We start from the raw sequence: 19,960 nt of genomic DNA, 5'->3' as shown, positions 1-19,960 counted from the left end.
GCCCGATCGTACTGAGGAAGGTCGTCGATAGCTACCTCTGTGACCGCAAAGTCAAGGTACGCTTTGCCGGTGAAGAGTGCAACAAGACCACGACCAAAGGGTGCGTCCAGGGATCAATAGGCGGGCCAGTCCTCTGGAACCTTATACTGGACCCGTTGTTGAGGACCTTGGGGGATTCGGGTGCCTACTGCCAGGCCTTTGCAGATGACGTGGTGATCGTGTGCGATGGAGAGAGGGCCACAGAGATCGAAAGAGAAGCTAACGCGATTCTCGAGCTTGTTCGGGCGTGGGGGGTTGACAACAAATTGAAATTTGCGCCACACAAGACCATGGCCATGGTTATAACCAAAAAGCTGAAATACGACACCCCACGCCTGACCATGGGCGGGACCGCGATAAAGATGGTCAACGAGATCAAGATCCTTGGCGTTACGATCGACGCAGGACTGACCTTCAACGCGCACGTAGCCAATGTCTGTAGAAAGGCAATAAACATACATAAGCAACTCGCGAAGGCAGCAAAAACGAGCTGGGGACTCCACCCGGAGGTAATCCGTGTAATATATGTGGCTACTGTTGAGCCTATTATTTTGTACGCCGCCAGTGTGTGGGCGCCTGCGGTCAGTAAACTGTGCGTCATGCGTCAGCTGGCAACTGTGCAACGTGGGATTGCGCAGAAGCTTTGCAAGGCGTACCGCACGGTTTCACTGAACGCTGCGCTAGTGTTGGCAGGTATACTCCCTCTCGACCTCCGAGTCCGTGAGGCGGCCTTGCTCTACGAGGCCAAGAGGGGGATACCTCAACCAATACTGGGGGGATGGGAAGTGGAGCGGATGGCCTCGGCCCTGGAGGCCCCGCACCCTGCTGAGCGCAGGGAGCTGGAGTTAGTGAGCTTGGCGAACCGGGAGGAAGTGGATGCAAACAGTAACTTTGCTGTTCGTATCTTTACAGACGGAAGCAAGATTGAGGGCAAGGTGGGCGCCGCGCTATCCATATGGAATGGTGAGTCAGAAACCAAAACCCTCAAGCTTGCTCTTCCGTCCTTCTGCACGGTTTACCAGGGCTGAACTCCTTGCGCTCAGCAGGGCGACGGGGGTGATCCTTGGGCAAAAGGCGGCAACGTTTGGGATCTACAGCGATTCTATGGCGGCCCTTTTGACCATCAAGAACCACGGCTGTCTTCATCCCCTGGCAGTGGAAGCCAGAAGCAATCTGGCAGCATTGTCCCGCCAGGGCAAAGTTGTCAGGTTATTTTGGATTAAGGCCCACGTGGGGCTAGAGGGGAACGAGAGAGCCGATGGTTTGGCAAAGGAGGCCGCCCTAAAGTCTAAGCGGAAGCCGGACTATGACCTGTGCCCTGTCTCATTCGTCAGGCGATCAATACGATTGGCTACGCTTGACGAGTGGAACCGGAGGTACATGTCCGGTGAAACCGCAGCTGTAACAAAGCTTTTCTTCCCCAACGCAGTGGCGGCGTACAGAATAGTCAGGAAGCTCGAAACGACGAATATACGCACGCAGTTCATGACGGGACACGGCGGGTTTTCCGAGTATCTGGAGAGATTCAGGTGCAAGGACAACCCGTCGTGTATTTGTGACCCAAACGCCAGAGAAACGGTGCCACATGTCTTATTGGAGTGCCCAGTCTTTGATCAGGAACGAGTGCAGCTGGAAATAGAGATAGGTACAAAATTGGAAAAACATAATATAAAGGATTTAATGTCAGGCAAACATAGGGACAGGTTTTTGCAGTACTGTGAGCTAATCACAAGAAAGGTAATAGTAAGAAATAAAACGTAGTACTAAAACTATGCTTTTAATATATCATGAGCATATAGCTAATAAGCATAGGTTAAAAATAGTTTAATGTAAAATAGTTGAAAGAAGAGATTAACCAATAAAATGTATTGTAGAAATTAAATAATAAAGTCCCTAGAATATAAGCGTAAATGTAAACTAGATGTAAGAAACGAGAAATCCTGATATTTAGTGATAAGAAAATAATAAATATTGTCTTGCTGTTATTAATTTCCCTAAAAAGCATGTTGCAAAAAGAGATAGGTGTAGTATAGGCGGGAGTCCCACCCGTAAAATAAAGAGAAGAAGTGAAGAATGAAAGAAAGAAATAGTATGTAGAATGAAAGTGCGAGAGGAATAATTGCGAGAACTGGTATGTATGACAATTAGCTGATAAGGGCCTCGAGGCATGTCGAGGGCAGAAGTATAGAAAAAAAAAAAAAAAAAAAAAAAAAAAAAAAAAAAAAAAAAAAAAAACCTAACCTAACCTAACCTAACCTAACCTAACCTAACCTACTAACCTAACCTAACCTAACCTAACCTAACCTAACCTAACCAGTTACGTTCCATCCGCCCCCCTGGTCGCCACGAAATCGCGCCTCTCCGTACTTAAAAATTCGGCAAAGTGGTTTTTTCTTATCGCAGCCCATCGTGCGATACCTCAAAATTTTCGTCTCATCGCCTACTGTGTGGGCGAAGTGAAACAGTGCAGGAATAGTGAAAGCAGTGAAAGTTTCAGTGAAACACGTGCAATTTTTGAGGTTAAAAGTGTTTTTACAATCTTAAACCGCGTGCGGCTTGCGATTAGTCGCTGTGACCTATAGGTTGCGGCACGTCGCCACACGCGCCTCAGCACGCTCTACACGCTGACACTATTCCCAGATTTTTCCGTTGCGGAAAACAGAAGAAAAAAGGAAAAAACCAAAAACCACGTGGAGGCGTGGTCATCGAAGGAGCGGTCCCAGGGCAGCGCCACGCGGCAGGGGGGAGGACTACACCATCAGCAGACGGAAAACGCAGGTTGGAGAATTTTATCCCAAATTACCAAAGAGTTATAATTTTTTGAAACTTGTAACTTTGGGACACCACCACGTCGTGTCCATCAACGACGCGCGGATTTTAACAGCACCGCATCCTGCGTGGACCGTCAAGGAACCTAACTGCTAGTTTTTAAGATTTTTCGGACAACTCAGTCGCAAAATTTTAAGAAAAAACCAAAAATTTAGTTTTTTAGGGATATCACCACAAATAAAATTATTTTGGTAAACAATTGTTTGGAAGCCTAACGCGCCATTTCATTCCGCATTTTTTGGTGATTTTTTCATATTTTTAGCCACACGGGTTCGGGAGTTATCAAGGTTTTTTGAGTTTTGTTCACAACTCAAAAACTGTTAAAAAAAGGCCCTTTCTAACACCGGGACGGTGCTTGAGTAAGCTATTTCCGTTGACTGAAGCACCGGCGCGGGTCGAAAAGATCAAGAAACAAAAAAGTTAGACATTTTCCGCCATTTTGTTTTTGGTACCAGAACTCAAATCCTGATTATCTCGGGAGCCCGTGGACCTGGAAGTCGGGAAAAACCACCACTGGTCACCGTTTTTGTCCCTCTATCCCATCCCGTAGGAATTTTGCCGATTCAGCGGAAAAATTTTTTGCGGGTTGGGACCACTTCTGGGGCGAGGAGGAGATCAAGGGAAACACGGCATTGAAAGTCCGGTGTCGCTGCGACTTTCCGTTGAGGAGATATAAGCTCCCAAAGTGGAAGTTTGACAGCTCGGCGGCCATTTTGGATTTTTTGCATCAGCCATAACTCCGAGACTGGGAGTCGTAGCGACCTGCGGTTTTCGGTGCTGGCCTTGGGAGACTCTACACAATCCACTCCCCCCTCTTTTGGGCCAATCCAGGCATTTAGGAACACCATCCCTGGAAGTGGGCCCGGCCGGGAGAGGGGATAGAGGGAAGGGCAACGGTGAAAGCGCGACGTCTCTGCGATCACCGGGGGCTGAGATATCATCGGTCAAAGTTTGACTTTGACAGTTCGGGCGGCCATCTTGGAAAACTTCCGACTCCCATATCTCGCGAACGAAGGGTCGTAGAGGGACGCGGTTTTCTTCGGGAGGGTGCCCGACTTGAACTCTACCTGACGGGACCCATTCCGGACGGAAATCGGGAATTTTTCAGCCTGAAAAATCAGGACACCGGATTCTGCTGAAACAGGTCTCAATCGGTTCGTCTTGGCAAGCCTTTCACGAAACCGAAAACCCCGTCTCGATCGGACCACTGGTTCCGGAGATACGACCTGGTACCGGTTTTCCGGTTTTTGGTACCAGAAACTGAAACCGGCCGTATCTTCGGAACCCGGTGTGCTAGAGCGTCGGGATTGGTGTCTACGTGTGGGGCTTGAGGAGACGAATCGTTAGGACGCAATTTTGAAAACTGGTACCGGTACCAAAATTAAAACCGGTTTTTCTCCGGTCTCCTTGGGGCTAGCGAGTCGGGAGTAGCATCCCCTATCAGGGCTCGAACAGGGGATCATTAGGGGACGGTTTCCGACCTGGTGCTGGTACCGGTTTTTGGAACCAGTTGTACCTCAGGACTTCTTGGGTCTAGGGGGTCGAGACTAGTATCTCCGTGTAGGGCCCGAGAAGGTTGAACCCTGTGGACCGGTTTCAGCAGGATCCGTACCATCAATAGTATCCACGTACACACACACATACTTAACACACACACACATACTTAAGCACGCAGGATGCCTCCCAAGCCCACCCACCCTAAACCAAAGCAGGCCACCCGCGGCCCTCGACCAGCGCCAGTGAGCAAGCCCGCCACCAGCAAACCTCTCAGGGACTTGGTCCTCGAGAAGGAGACGGCAGCAGCAGCAGCAGCGAACCCGCTTCTGACTCCCCCTCCTCAGGACCCGGACGCCATAGCAGACATGGAGAAAATCCAGTCATATGTGGGACCGAGGAGCACCCCGGCTAGCCCGAAGACTGACGAAGGGGACATGTCGGACTCTTCGGTCATCTCCATGTCTCCGGGAACACATTTGTCCCGGAAAAGTCTACTCATGGGACCAGGTAGAAAGGGACCGGGCATCGAAATGGACCATGCCACCAAATTAGCCAACACGATGCTACAGGAGGGAAAGACCGCCCTCGAACTAGCGGGAAACATGAAGCGGGAATGCAAGGTTAAATGCCTTGACTGTCTGCAGGTGCTCTACGAGACGGCACTTTCGCTGTCGGACTCCAGGTCGAGACACAAGTACAATCTCGAGCGCGAAAGAGCGAGGAACGCGCACGAGATTGTTAGGCTTGAGAGGCTGCATGCCAGAGAAATGGTGGAGGTGAGGGAAAAGGTGGTGGTGGCTGGAGCAGATTCTGGAGGTATCGGTGAGGACCGCAAAGCAAACGGACAGCGTACGTAACTGGTTGGGTTATGAGACTGAGACCCCTTTAAAACCATAGGGGAAATTAGGAACTCCGTGGAGGAAGTCATGACGGCGGTGACCAAATTGGGCTTAGGAACAGACTCCTCCGATAGTGCCCAGGTCAAGAGGGTGGAAGAAGATGTCTCACGACTGCATCTCCAGGTGACTCAAGTCTCCAACCAGTTGGACGAAATGAGGAAGACCCTGGATAAGCTGGCGAATGCGTCGGCAAGGATCCCACAGACCATCGAGGGTCTTATGCCAATCGTAAAAGAGGCATCTGAAGAGACACCACGCGAGAATGCAGCGGCGGAAGCCATCACAAATCTCGCCCGCAAAATTGACCTCCTCACTGCAACCACGGAGGAACTCAAAGCTCTGGGGGCGCGTGAGCTGCAACCTACAGTGCCCGAACCGGCGGAGTTCGAGACCGAGTTCAGGGAGCGGCTGGAGGCTATTAGCTCGGACATGAGGTGCCTCACCGAGGAAGTAAGGGCGGAGAGCCGAAGACCGGTGGCCCCGCCTTCGACCCTGAACACGGAGCTGGCGCTGGCCGAGCTGAAGGACTCCGTTGACGCAATGGGTAGGAAGTTGCTCAGCGCTGCCAGAGTGGACCGGTGACGTACGCTCAGGTGCTAAAAGGGCGGAAGGGACCCCAGTTCCTAACAATAACCACACGGTCATTGTGTCGTCAAAGGACCCAACGAAGACCAGCGAAGGCGTCCTACTAGAGCTTGACAAAGCAGTGAGTGCCCAGACAACCGGGATGAGGCTGGAGGGGGTAAGAAAAGCCAGGAACCAGAAGGTGGTGGTAAATTGCGCCAGCCAGAAAGACCTTGAGCTACTCAGGAAAGCAGCAGAGGGGAAACTCAACGCAGAATATCCGCGTATGAAGAATCCCCTAGTCTGCATAAGGGACGTCCTTAACTACCACAAGGACGAAGACCTCCCGCAGATGCTGCTTGCGCAAAATAAGCACCTTCTGAGCGACCTAAAGATAGAAGCCTCCGACCTCAAGCTCAGATATAGAAAAAGGGCAAGGAACCCTTTGTGCTGCCACCCGGTGTTTGAGCTTCCGCCGGCTGCCTGGAAGAGGCTTGTGGAGGCCGAAAAGGTCTACATAGGTCTCCAGAGGCAGAAGGTGGAGGACCAATCCCCCCTTGTACAGTGCACAAGGTGCTTGGCTTATGGCCACACCAAGACACTGTGCAGGGAGGTGAGCACGAACTGTCGGTTCTGTCTGCACTGCCACGGACCACAAAAGTGTCCGCAGGAACAACCGGTGTGCATCAACTGCACAAGGGCAGGCAGAGACCAGGCAGAGGCGCAGCACGAGGCGTTCAGCCAGGAATGTAGAGAAAGACAGAAGTGGGACGCCTTGGCTAGGTCCAGAATAGCGTATTGCTGTTGATACGGTGGTGCCGGCACAAACGAGACCGTCTTCCCCAACCCAAACCCTGCGTCATGAAACGCGGTTCCTGCAGGCTAATTTGCAAAGGGCGAAACTGGTGACGACAGAAATTTACCAGGCCATGCAAAGCACTAACACCGAGGTAGCGCTGGTGCAGGAGCCGTACGTAGGCAGGGGAGGGGAGATGGTGGCGCCACCGGGCTTCAGAGTGGTCCAGTGTACGCTGAACCGCACTAAGCCCATAAAAGCGGCAATAGTGGTCCTAGGCGATCGGGTCAAAATTCAACATGACCCACAACTGGTGACGGAGAACATCGCGGCGGCCCTCTCAAGATTGGTAATACATCAATTGGAGTAATCTCGATCTATTTCGAGGGAGACCAGGACATAGATGTTTATATTGCCAAGCTGAGGGAGGTAATGCTTGGACTTGGAGCGGACAGCTACCTGGTGGGTGGGGATGTAAATGCCTGGAGCTACTGGTGGGGAAGCAGGTCGGAGGACCACAGAGGGGCAGCCTACAACAGCTTCCTCAATGAGGTGGATCTGCATATCCTCAACGAGGGGAACACACCCACTTTCGAAACGTATCGGGGAGGAAAGCTTTACACAAGCATAGTAGATGTTACGGTGTGCAGTGAGAACATCCTGTCAAGAGTCCACGACTGGAAAGTAGACAGGAATGTTACTACTTCAGACCATAACGCCATAAGCTTCGCAGTGTACAGTCAGACTCCCCGGAACCAGTACCTAAACACACAACCAGGATTTACAACACCAGGAAAGCTGATTGGGCCAAGTTCAGGCGGGTTTTATCAGAGGAGCTTGTAGAAAAAGATCTCACGGTACATACCTTAAGCAACGTGAGAGACGCAGCGCAGGTGGAGGAGGTAGTAAATTCTTACATCAGCGCCGTCTCAAAAGCATGCGAGGAGAGTATCCCCAGGTCCGGAGCTCCGAAGGTAAAAGCCATACCGCCGTGGTGGTCTGAAGAGCTGGCCGATTGCAAAAGGAGGTGTTAAGACGGAAAAGGCGTATAAAAAACGCGGCCCCAAGCAGAAGGCAGTATGTAGTCGACCAGTACCAACAGGCGAGGGTCGACTACGCAAACAGAGCGGCGGAAGCTCAGACGGCTAGCTGGAAAGAATTCTGCACCACACAGGAAAGGGAGTCTATGTGGGACGGAATTTATCGAGTTATTCGCAAAACGGCTAGACGGCGAGAGGACACGCTGCTCAGGAACGAACAGGGGCACACCTTAACACCGAAACAATCGGTCCAGAGACTAGCTCAGTGCTTCTATCCGGATGACAGCAGGGAAGGTGAGTCCGAACATCACCGGCGCATCAGGGAGGATACTGAGGGAGAAGCCCCCAGAGTGGAGCTGAACCTCAAAGACGAAGACCCTCCGTTCACGCTAGTGGAATTGGAGGCGGTCGTCAAGAGTATGAACCCGAAAAAGGCCCCGGGGTCGGACGGACTCACAGCGGACATCTGCGCAGAGGCTATTCAGTGCAACAGGGAAGTGTTTTTGGGCCTAGCCAATACCTGCCTGAGGCTAACCCACTTCCCCAGAGCCTGGAAGTCAGCTCATGTCTGCATTCTGCGAAAGCCGGCAAGGAGGATTACACACAACCCAAATCTCACCGACCGATTGGACTGTTGTCGGTGATGGGGAAAATCCTGGAAAAACTCCTCGTCAACAGGATCAAGTGGCATATCCTCCCAACCCTGAACGAACGCCAGTATGGGTTTATGCCGCAAAAGTCGACGGAGGACGCCCTCTATGATCTACTGAGACACGTCAGGACAGAAGTGGAAGCAAGGAAGCGTATTGTTCTACTGGTCTCGCTGGATATAGAGGGTGCCTTCGACAACGCCTGGTGGCCTAAATTGAAAACCCAATTGGCAAAGAAAGGTTGTCCGAGAAACCTTTATCGAGTGGTGTGCTCATATTTAGAGGATCGCTCGATAAAGGTGCACTACGCGGGCGAGGTCAGCGAAAAGCAAACGACGAAGGGTTGCGTTCAAGGTTCTATCGGGGGTCCTATATTCTGGAATATTATTCTAGATGACCTCCTACAGCTACTTGATGACGCAGGTACCCTTTGCCAGGCTTTCGCTGACGACGTCACCTTAGTGTTCTCGGAACAAACTCAGGGGAGATAGAAGCAAGAGCAAACCGGACACTCCAAAAAGTGGTCGAATGGGGCTCCCACAACAAACTCAATTTTGCACCCCACAAAACCGCAGCAATGGTCATCACGCGCCGACTCAAATGGGACCCAATTCGAGTGGAGATGGCTGGAACCGAGGTGCAGCTTGTCGATGAGGTGAAACTGCTGGGACTTACCATAGACCGCAAGTTAACCTTTAACTCACACGTGGCGAAGACCTGCCAGAAGGCTGCCAACATCTACAAGCAGCTTGCGTGTGCGGCGAGGGTGTCATGGGGTCTCAACGGTGACATCATCAAAACCATCTACGTGGCGGTGATAGAGCCGATAGTCCTGTACGCTGCAAGTGCTTGGCACGAAGCAGCCAACAAACTGATGGTGCGGAATCAGCTTGATTCAATTCAGCGCGGTTTCGCCCAGAAGATCTGTAAGGCGTACAGGACTGTCTCTCTGACATCGGCGCTGGTCCTATCGAGAACCCTCCCACTGGACCTGCGCATCCACGAATCGGCAAAGCTGTACGAGGCAAAGAAGGCATCAGCGAGGACTACGTACCACCGGGGAGGAAGTTGAGAGTCGGACGGACGCTATGAAGAGAGCGCACCCGTCAAAGACCGTCTCTGTCGACTACATTAGCCTGGAGGAATTCAACCAGGATGTGGTGGACAGGCACGGTTTGGAAGGCCCACAAATTTACACAGATGGTAGTAAAATTGAGGGAAAGACGGAGCGGCACTCACATGGTGGGAAAGAGGCGGAGAAATTCGACACTCCACCTTCAAGTTGGCACCCTACAACACCGTGTATCAGACCGAACTGTACGCGCTCCTCCGGGCAGTACAAGTCGCGATGAAACACAAGGTGCCGAGCGTCAGTATTCTCAGCGACTCCAAGTCCTCGCTGGAAGCACTCAAAACGCCATACACCACACACCCCCTGGTCCAGGCAATCAAGACCCAAACCGAGCAGGCGAGGGATGCGGGAGTGGTCACGAAATTCTTTTGGCTGCGAGCTCATATCGGAACGCCAGGAAACGAGAGGGCAGACGAACTGGCAAAGCAAGCAGCTTTAAAGAAAAAGACCGCTCCGGACTACGATAGGGTGCCGGTGTCCTTTGTCAAAAGGTCGATAAGACTCGAAACGGTCGAAAAATGGCAGATCCGCTACGAAGCCTCCGAGACTGGTGCGATAACCAAGAAGTTTTTTCCACAAGTGAGGGATGCAAACAGCATCTTAAAAAAGCTCAAACTCACAAACTACTTGGTTCAAGCCTTTACCGGACATGGAGGTTTCGCAGCGTATCTACACCGTTTCAAAGTCAAGGATGTACCCTCGTGCATCTGCGACCCAGCCATAGACGAGGACATCTGGCACATTATCTGTGAATGCCCTCGTTTCGGCCCGGACAGATTCGAGCTAGAGCAAAAGACCGGAGTCAAGGTCACTCAAGACAGCTCGGTCTGGGTACAGTTGCTTGGATCAGCCAAGAATAGGGATCCCACGAAGACTTTCCTTGAGAAAGTAGTCTCGGCAGCGTGCAAACGCAATAAGTAAAGAACACACATACACACACACGCACACACACACACAAGCACACACATGACATCTTTTCCCCCGAGAGTCTCAGAGACGACGCTCTTCCTTAACTCTAAATTATTTGTTCAAGTCCCACACCAAATAGACAAACCCAAATTAAAACAAGTCGCGACAACTGAGGCTATTTTTTGCATGCACTGAGTTGTCTCTGTACATCGCCGCAGCAAACAAATAACAAGCATCCCTGACGCATGCATCTCCCGCCCACATGACAGGTGAGTTTCGGACGGAGGACGCATCCAGAAAGCCGGCGGAGGCCTATGGAAGCCGCAATGGAAGCCTAAACGGGGATTGAGACATAGTTTCTCCCTGGCCTTTCAGCACTGGCTGGGGTAAGGATCTGTTGTGGCCCCACGGGTACTTCCGCCAACACTGGAGCGTCCAGCCGTCCGGAAAGCACTCCTCATCCCACCCTAATTGTATTAGCAGCAGGACTAAGCGATGGAAGCAGAACCGAAAAGAAGGGCAGCGCTAGGAGACAAGCGCAAAAAGACCGAAGATGCAAAACATCGCGCATCAAGGGTAACCCCACCCTAAAAGATGGCACTCACAGCCACATAAGCGGTCAACAAAAAGATCTCCGACCCACTCTTCCATCGCAGGGCAAAAGAAAGGCAGCCCTTAGTCATAAGTCATGTATGCGTCGGGCATCGAGCTGGGCGATCTTAGTTCATAGAATAGATGTATAGAGACAATAGATTAAGTTAGATTAGTTAGAAGGGCGAGGGTCGGTCAAGGAAGTAACCACTGGGAAAAACAACAGGGAGACCGACCTTAGCACCCCGCGGAGTCTAAACGGGAGAATGCATGTTCTCTCCCGGCCTTCCAGCGCTGGCTGAGGTAAGACCCGCGCGTAGTATAAGCTCCCCCCCCCCACGCATGAAAATAGCCAAAAAGTTTTTGGGGTTGCCATCCGAATCGCTATATGCCTGATTCTCATTTCTAGAATCAGGCTTAGAGTTGTTCGGGCGACAACCACAGAAATCCAGGGCGCGAACCGGTTTTTAGTCGGTAAAAGTCCGGCACTACTGGGCCCTCCATTCCCAGTGTCCATGAGGATTTTTTCCGGTTCGCGCCTGATCGTAAACCACTTTTGTAAAATAGAGCACGGACCCCTGGTCTGTGGAACCACTGTAAAAATGGGACGCGGCGACTGTTGGAGTAATTTTCAACAGTCACAGGCAACTGTCGCTGCCTCTCATTTACCTTACAAAAAAAAAAAAAAAAAACCTAACCTAACCTAACCTAACCTAACCTAACCTAACCTAACCTAACCTAACCTAACCTAACCTAACCTAACCTAACCTAACCTAACCTAACCTAACTAACCTAACCTAACCTAACCTAACTAACCTAAACCTAAACTTAACCTAACCTAACCTTAACCTAACCTAACCTAACCTAACCTAACCTAATAACCTAACCTAACCTAACCTAACCTAACCTAACTAACCTAACCTAACCTAACCTAACCTAAACCTAACCTAACCTAACCACAGTGAAATCACACGTGATAAGTGACAGTGACACATAAAAAAGTGCGAAATAGTGACGTTTTTGAGGTTAAAACGAAGTTTGGACCATAAAACTCGTGATTACTCGAGTTTGGCTGATTGGATTTTTACGAGCGAAGTGCCGCGCACTGCGCCCTGACAAGCCCCGTCTTTTGACGCATCGCTCGGCTTCCTGTGACGTCACGCTGAGACGCCACAGTCAAAAAACAAAAACCACGTGTTGGCGTGGTTTCGTTTCCGGCCATCAGAGAGAGCTGAAATTTGGAGACCTCGTGCGCCGCATCAGCAGCAGCTCGGAACCGCAAGTCGCTGATTTTTATGTCTTATAATTTCTTTTTTAAAAATAATTCTGTGTTCGAACTTTGACAGTTAATTACTTTTTACCAAAGTGAGACGCGCGGTTTTTGAAACTGCTTAAAGTTGCGCGCTAGTTAGTTCTATCAAATTCTTAACATAGAAAAATTTTAAAGGCTCTAGGACTTAAAAATTTTTTTGAAAAACCAAATTTTTTGTTTTTCAAGAAATTTTACATTTTCATATGACTAAATTTTTTCTGTGCATTGTGTTCTGTGCGGCTCTTCTTTCTGTATTTTTCGTGTATTTTTTCGGAATTTTTCGCCCACCGGTTCGGGAGTTATTTAATTTTTTCAATTTTTCTTTATATTTCCTAAATTAATTGTTTTTAATTGTTTCTGACCACGGGGTTGTCTTTAGAGTGGTCATATTACCCGACCGAAGTGGCAGCCGGGGTCAGAAAGAATCAAAAACAAAGAAGTTGAACTTTTTCGGCCATTTTGTTTTTTGATACCAGGTTTTATTTTTCGATTATCTCTCGAACCCCTCGTCGGAAAATTCCGAGAAAGGTGTCCCTGATACTTACTTTTCGGCCCCTATCCATCCTCATCAAAATTTTTCATTTTTGACGCACAGAAATTTTTTGTCCCGGGACCCCTTTAGGGAGCAAGAGGAGGTCAAGGGAGCACCCCTGGAGAAATCCCGGCAACTCTGCGACTTCTGGTTCAGGAGTTATCAGCGCCTAAAGTTGGAGTTTGACAGCTCGGCGGCCATTTTGTTTCTCTTCCAGCCGTCATAGCTCCTGAACTAGGAGTCCTAGCGACCTGCGGTTTTCTTCGGTGGACCCCGGGGCTCAGCATCTACCCGCCCCTCTAGGTTTCAGGCCGTTTCAGCGCCTGAAAATTTTGATTCCCGGAAGTGGTCCCGGAGGAGAGAGGAGAGAGAGCGAAGCCGGACAGAGAAGGTCCCACGGTTCTACGACCACCGGGAGCGGAGTTATAGCCGGTCAAAGTTGGACTTTGACAGTTCCGGCGGCCATCTTGGGTAATTTCAAACTCCGATATCTCCGAAACGGGAAGTCGTAGCGACCGGGGGTTTTCTTTGTGCAGAAGCCCGGTCGAAGGTCTACCCAACGAGATTGCTTTCAGGAAAATCCTGGACTTTTCAGCCTGAAAAATTTTCAGGTCTCCGATTTTCCTGAAACCGGTCTCCAACGGTGCGTCTCAGCGAGCCCTTTTCAGGGGGGAAAACCGCGTCTCGATCTGACCACTGGTTCCTGAGATACGGCCTGGTATCTGATTTCGGCGGCCATCTTGGATCCGATACCGAAAGCGGAAACCGGTCGTGTCTCCGGATCCCTTGGAGCTAGCGGGGCGTGCTTGGTGTCCCTGAACGCGGCTCAAAGAGAGCTATCCTTTGGGTGGGGTTTTGTAGCTCTACCTAGAGCCGCTTGTACTTTAATTTAAGTTTTTTGTTATTTTCATTCGTGTGCAGATTTAAGTTAGTTCTAAGACTAGCAGTGTACACTGCTAATTTATATTGTTTAGTAGCCGGTGTTTGCCACTTTTATTTTACCTATGTTAGTTTTAAGTAGATTTAAGACCTGTACTCCATAGTGCAGTAATTTGTATTAAACTTGGCTCTACATAGAGCTCGAATTTCCTTTTTAAAAATTTCTGTAATTTATATTTTTACCTCTTTTACTTTACTTACTGTACTCCGTACAGCGTATTAAACTGACAAAAACTATTTATTATACTGTTGATTTTACTTCCACTTTTCGCAATACACAAGTTGTAGAATCTTTACAACTTATACAAGTCTGCAACTTGTGGATATTTGACATTCTTCCTTTATACGAGGAAACACCTATCTGCCAAACATGTTAGGAATGAGGACCCCGGCCAAACGTCCGACTGATAACCAGAGGTCACCAAACGAGCCAACAGTTGACAATAACGTGAGGCGAAGCATAGGCGAGTGGGAAGCGGCAAATGCCGACTCCACACCCACTTTGCCACCAATAACGAAGCAGGCCGGTCCTGCAAAGCCAAAAAACCTCGCTAAACAACAAGACAGCGGACCATCAATAGCAAACAAGACGTTTGTAAAAACGCCAACCATGACATCGCCAAAAAGGAAATTCACCAATAGAACGTCGGAAGCGCGAGCCTGCCTCCATAAGGCAAAATTGAACCTCGAGAACTCAAAAAATCTAAAAACGGAAATTAAATTGGTTTTTATCAGCTCCCTTGACCGACTCTATGAGTTGGTCAAGGAAGCTGAGGCCGAGGTAGGCAAGCTTAAGACAAAAGCAGACAAGATAGCCACGAAAAATGTCGACCAAGAGCAACCCGCTACCAACACACCCCAACGACCACTCATCGACCAGGACCATCTGACAAAAGCTCTGGAGGACCACGCCAAATTAATTGCTGAAAACTCTCAAAAGATGATAGAGCTGAAAGCGCAAATGGAGCAGCACCAAGAGGCGTTGAAAAATGCGCCTACGCCTACGTATGCCGAGGTCACTGCAAGCCACTCCGAAAAAACGTCTCAGGGGCGAGGAACCCTGCACTCTGTCTGTGTTACCTCGACAGACGAGACGGAGACCGGAGAGCAGGTCCTCAATAAGATTCGAGAGGCAGTGGACGCCAAAGAGGGGTGGATAAAGGTGGAGAGGGTAAGGAAGGCAAGGGACAGAAAGGTCATAATCGGATTGAAAACGAGAGAAGATAGGGACCGGATAAAGGAAAGGCTGAAGAGGGATGGAGTCGATCTTAGCGTTGAGGAGGTCGAAAACAAGGACCCGTTGCTGGTTCTCAGGGGTGTGCTCGCAGTCAACACTGACGAGGACATTATGAAAGCCCTGAGAAACCAGAATCGGAGTGTTTTTGGAGACCTCGACGCTGAGAACGATAGGATTAAGATTCGATACAGGAGGAGAACTCGGAATCCCCACACCAACCATGTAGTGGTAAGCGTCTCACCGATTATCTGGCGTAGGATGCTGGACAAGGGTTTTGCGCACATTGACCTTCAGCGTGTTCGGGTCGAGGACCAGACCCCGCTCATGCAGTGCACTCGCTGCTTGGGTTTTGGCCACGGTAAAAAATACTGCACTGAGCCTGTGGACTTATGCAGTCATTGCGGTGGCCCACACCTAAGAGGCGAGTGTGCTGACCATTTAGCTGATATACCCCCCAAGCTGCAAGAACTGCACAAGGGGCGGATTGGTGCACGCGGCGCACAATGCATTTAGCCACGATTGCCCTACGAGGAGAAGGTGGGATGAGATTGCGAGGGCAACCGTGGCTTACTGCTAAGGGCAGCCAGGTGGTAAACAAGGCTTACAAAATGGCGCAAGCGAACCTCCGGCGGTCTAGACTGGCGACCGATGAGCTGATGATCGAGGCAGATAGGCGGAAAATTGCAGTCGCCCTAATCCAGGAGCCGTATGTGGGGTCGATCGGGGAGATGAGGGGTCGCAGGGGCGTGAGGATTTTTCAGAATACCAACGTGGGCGGGGGGACTGTAAAGGCTGCAATAGCGGTTTTTGATCAGGAGCTAGACGTGATACAGTACCCCCACCTTACCACAAATAACATCGTCGTGGTAAGGATCCAGACTGGTGCCTGGAGGATTACTCTAGTCTCGGCTTACTTCGAGTGTCCCCGACATGACCACCCCATAGGCGAGGACCTGGATCGCCTAGCCCACATAGACCAGCAAATCGGTTCATCGGGGTGGATAGTTGGAGGAGACGTAAACGCCAAAAGCATGTGGTGGGGTAGTCCAGTGACTGACTATAGGGGGGGAAGAGCTCGCCGGCTGTTTGGATGAGTTGAAGCTGACCATACTTAACCGAGGGAACGTGCCCACCTTCGATACCATCAGAGGGGGAAAAAGGTACCAAAGCTTTGTTGACCTCACGGCCTGCTCCTCGGACATTCTGGGTCTTATAGATGATTGGAGAGTGGAGGAAAATCTCACGAGCTCGGACCATAACGGTATAGTATTCAACATCAACTTACAAAGATCTAAAGGCACATCCATACACAGAACTACACGAAAATACAATACAAAAAAGGCTAATTGGGATGAGTTTCATGAGAAACTCAACCAATTACTCGCCGAAAATAGAATCACACTCACAGACATAGAACAGATACACGACACAACACGATTAGAAACAGTTACACAAAAACTAACAGAGGCCATAACACAAGCATGCACACACTCAATGCCAATCAAAAAATCTAAAGAAACACTTACTGTACCGTGGTGGTCCGAAGAACTCGAGGAGATGAAGCGAGAAGTCACTCGTAGGAGGCGCAGGGTCCGATGGGCGGCCCCAATTCGAAGGTCCAAAGTCATTAATGAGTACCTGGAAATGAAGGCGAAGTACGAGTCAGAGACAGCTAAAGCGCAGATAGACAGCTGGAGGGAGTTCTGCGGGAAGCAGGACGGGGAGAGTGTCTGGGATGGCATTTATCGAGTCATAGGCCGAACGACGCGAAGGTGTGAGGATCTACCTTTAGTTAAGGATGGAGAGACCCTGGACGCTAAGGGATCCGTCAGACTACTGGCTGAGACGTTTTACCCGGAGGATCTTAAAGTCAGCGACAATCAGCAGCATCGTGATACCCGATTGAGAGCCGAAACGGTTAACTCCGGGGGTCAAGTTGGTGCTTGGGACCCGCCGTTCACCATGGAGGAGCTCATGACGGCGATCGAATCTTTCAGCCCGAAAAAGGCCCCGGGTGAGGACGGCTTCACTGCGGACATTTGCCTTCGTGTAGTGAAAGCCCATCCGGAGCTCCTGTTGCTGCTTTTCAACAAGTGCCTAGAATGCGAATATTTCCCTGTAGCTTGGAAAAGAGCGGTAGTTATAGTCCTCCGAAAGCCTGGCAAGAGCGACTACACAGTCCCAAAATCTCACAGACCTATTGGCCTCTTGTCGATTTTGGGCAAAACTTACGAGAAGCTGCTGGTGACTCGCCTCAAGTTTCACTTATTACCTAGGATGAGCCCCCGGCAGTATGGATTCATGCCACAGCGTAGCACTGAAGACTCCCTCTATAACCTTATGCAGTACATCCGCAATAAGTTAGATGAAAAGAAAATAGTTACTTTAATTTCATTGGATATAGAGGGAGCCTTTGATAGTGCATGGTGGCCAGCTATCAGAGTCCGGCTGGCGGAGGAAAATTGTCCACTGAACTTGAGGAGGGTCATCGACAGCTATCTCAGTGACAGGGAGGTCGTGGTTAGGTATGCGGGCGAACAACACACTAGATCCACAGGGAAAGGCTGTGTGCAGGGTTCCATAGGAGGCCCGATCCTATGGAACTTACTGTTGGACCCTCTCCTGAAGGATCTGGAAGACGGGGGTTGTTATTGCCAGGCTTTCGCTGACGACGTGGTTTTGGCGTTCGATGGTAGTACGTCTCAAGAGATTGAAAGGCAGGCAAACCACGCTCTCAAACGTGTCTGGGCGTGGGGAGTCAAAAGCAAGCTTAAGTTTGCTCCCCAAAAAACCAATGCATTGCTTATAACTAACAAACTTAAGTATGACACCCCGCGCCTAGTCATGGGGGGGATAGAGGTTTGTTTTGCAGAAGAAATAAAACTACTAGGGGTGACCATCGACAGGAAACTAACATTCAATAGTCACATTAGTAATGTTTGTCGGAAAGCTACGGGGATATATAAGCAGCTGGCGAGGGCGGCAAGGGTAAGCTGGGGACTTCATCCCGAGGTTGTAAGAACCATTTACGTGGCCACCATCGAGCCAGTGATTTTGTATGCGGCGAGCGTTTGGGCACCGGCTGCAAGTAAACTAATGTCTAGGAGGAAATTTGAGGTGCTGCAGCGCGGCATCGCGCAAAAACAGTGTGGTGCCTACCGCACCGTCTCCTTAAACGCTGCAATGTTGTTGACGGGGATGCTCCCTCTCGACCTCCGAGTTTGTGAGGTGGCCTCATTGTATGAGGCCAAGAAGGGTGTAAACTTGTTGCAACTAGCCGGCAGGGAGGTGGAGCGGAGGGCATCGGCGCTGGGTGCGCCCCATCCTGCAGAGCTCATGAACATCGGGTTCGGTATTCTTGGCGACCAGGAGGATCTGGATAATAACAAGAACTACCACACCCGAATTTATACCGACGGGAGCAGGATTGATGGCAGGGTCGGCGCCGCGTTGTCAGTATGGCAGGGCGATGCTGAGACTAAGGCCGTCAAGCTTGCTCTCGCCAACTACTGCACGGTGTACCAAGCCGAGCTCCTGGCGTTGCGCGAGGCCACGGGTGTCGCTCTGAAAAGTGGGGGGTCTTCTTTTGGGGTCTATAGTGACTCTAGGGCGGCTCTGCAGACTATATCGAACCATCGTTGCTTCCACCCGCTGGCCGTTACAGCAAGGGAGAACATAAAATCTATCTCCCTCCAGGGCAAGGAAATTTCCTTTTTCTGGATTAAGGCCCATGCGGGTTTGGATGGCAACGAGAGGGCCGACCAGCTAGCCAAAGAAGCCGCTGTAGCATCCAAGAAAAGACCAAACTATGATCTTTGTCCGGTATCACACATCAAGAGAATCCTTCGAAAGGATTCCCTTGATGTGTGGAACCGGAGGTATGTGGAAGGTACGACCGCGTCGACCACGAAGCTATTCTTCCCCAATGCGGTGGAAGCGTACGGAGTGGTCCGAAAGATGGTCCCGCGCGGCATTATTACCCAGGTAATGACCGGGCATGGTGGATTCTCCGAGTACTTAAATCGCTTTAAGTGCAAGGAGAATCCATCATGCTCCTGCGAACCAGGGGTGCCCGAGACGATTGCCCACCTGCTTCTTGAATGTCCCCAGTATGGAGTGCAGAGGTTTGACCTGGAAAATAAAATAGACATAAAACTAACTAAAGACAATATAAGAGACATAATGATGGGAAAAAATAGAGAAAGATTTATAAAATATTGTATAGAAGTAGCAAGCAAAACCATTGTTAAAAATAAAAATAGATAAGAAAAAGTATGTTTAAATGATATACTGAGTATATTAGTAATAAGCATGCAAATATAGAGTATAAATAAAATAGTACTAAATGTAAGAGAGTAAGAAAATTGTAAGCAAGTAAAATAAGTACCAAACAAAAATGTGTCCGACAAAAGTGTTTACAAATGTTGACACCCTAAAAACTGTAATACATTATAGATATAAGATAGTTAAGTTAAAATTGTAAGAATGTAGAATTGTTGGGAATTATAAATAAAGAACACCCGGGGACCCTCTCCCCTCCTATTGTTGAAAGAGCAAGAAAATAGTAAAGCATGGTAACAGAGGACAGCTAGAGAGATACGATAGTATGTAAAAGAGGAAGGAAAGGAATGTAAGATGAAATATAACAATAAGTTAAGTAAAAATTAGATAGATAGAATAGCTAATAATGATAGTAAGAATGAGGAAGAAAGATAGAAAGAAAGGAATGCAGCATGAAAGTGCGAGAAGGATAAGTGATAGAACTGGAGTGAAACGGTATTGTAAACATAGGCTCCGATCATGTTGGAGGTAGTCAGAAAAAAAAAAAAAAAAAAAAAAAAAAAAAAAAAAAAAAAAAAAAAAAACCTAAAAAAAAAAACCTAACCTAACCTAACCTAACCTAACTAACCTAACCTAACTAACCTAACCTAACCTAACCTAACCTACCTACCCTAACTAACCTAACCTAACTAACCTACACTAACCTAACCTAA

The 19,960-nt window shown here is 49.4% G+C and overlaps 1 pseudogene; it reads left to right on the top strand.

The window, feature by feature from the left end:
* The first annotated feature begins 8,891 nt into the window (after window positions 1–8,891).
* Window positions 8,892–10,367, top strand: LOC141445157 (uncharacterized; annotated as a pseudogene).
* The last annotated feature ends 9,593 nt before the right edge of the window (window positions 10,368–19,960 follow it).

The sequence above is a fragment of the Choristoneura fumiferana genome, unplaced genomic scaffold, assembly GCF_025370935.1.
Source record: "Choristoneura fumiferana unplaced genomic scaffold, NRCan_CFum_1 Sck3bRy_378;HRSCAF=999_pilon, whole genome shotgun sequence".
Taxonomy (NCBI): Eukaryota; Metazoa; Arthropoda; class Insecta; order Lepidoptera; family Tortricidae; genus Choristoneura; species Choristoneura fumiferana.
Note: the sequence above shows the minus strand (reverse complement) of the source record. Positions and strands in the feature narration are given on the sequence as shown.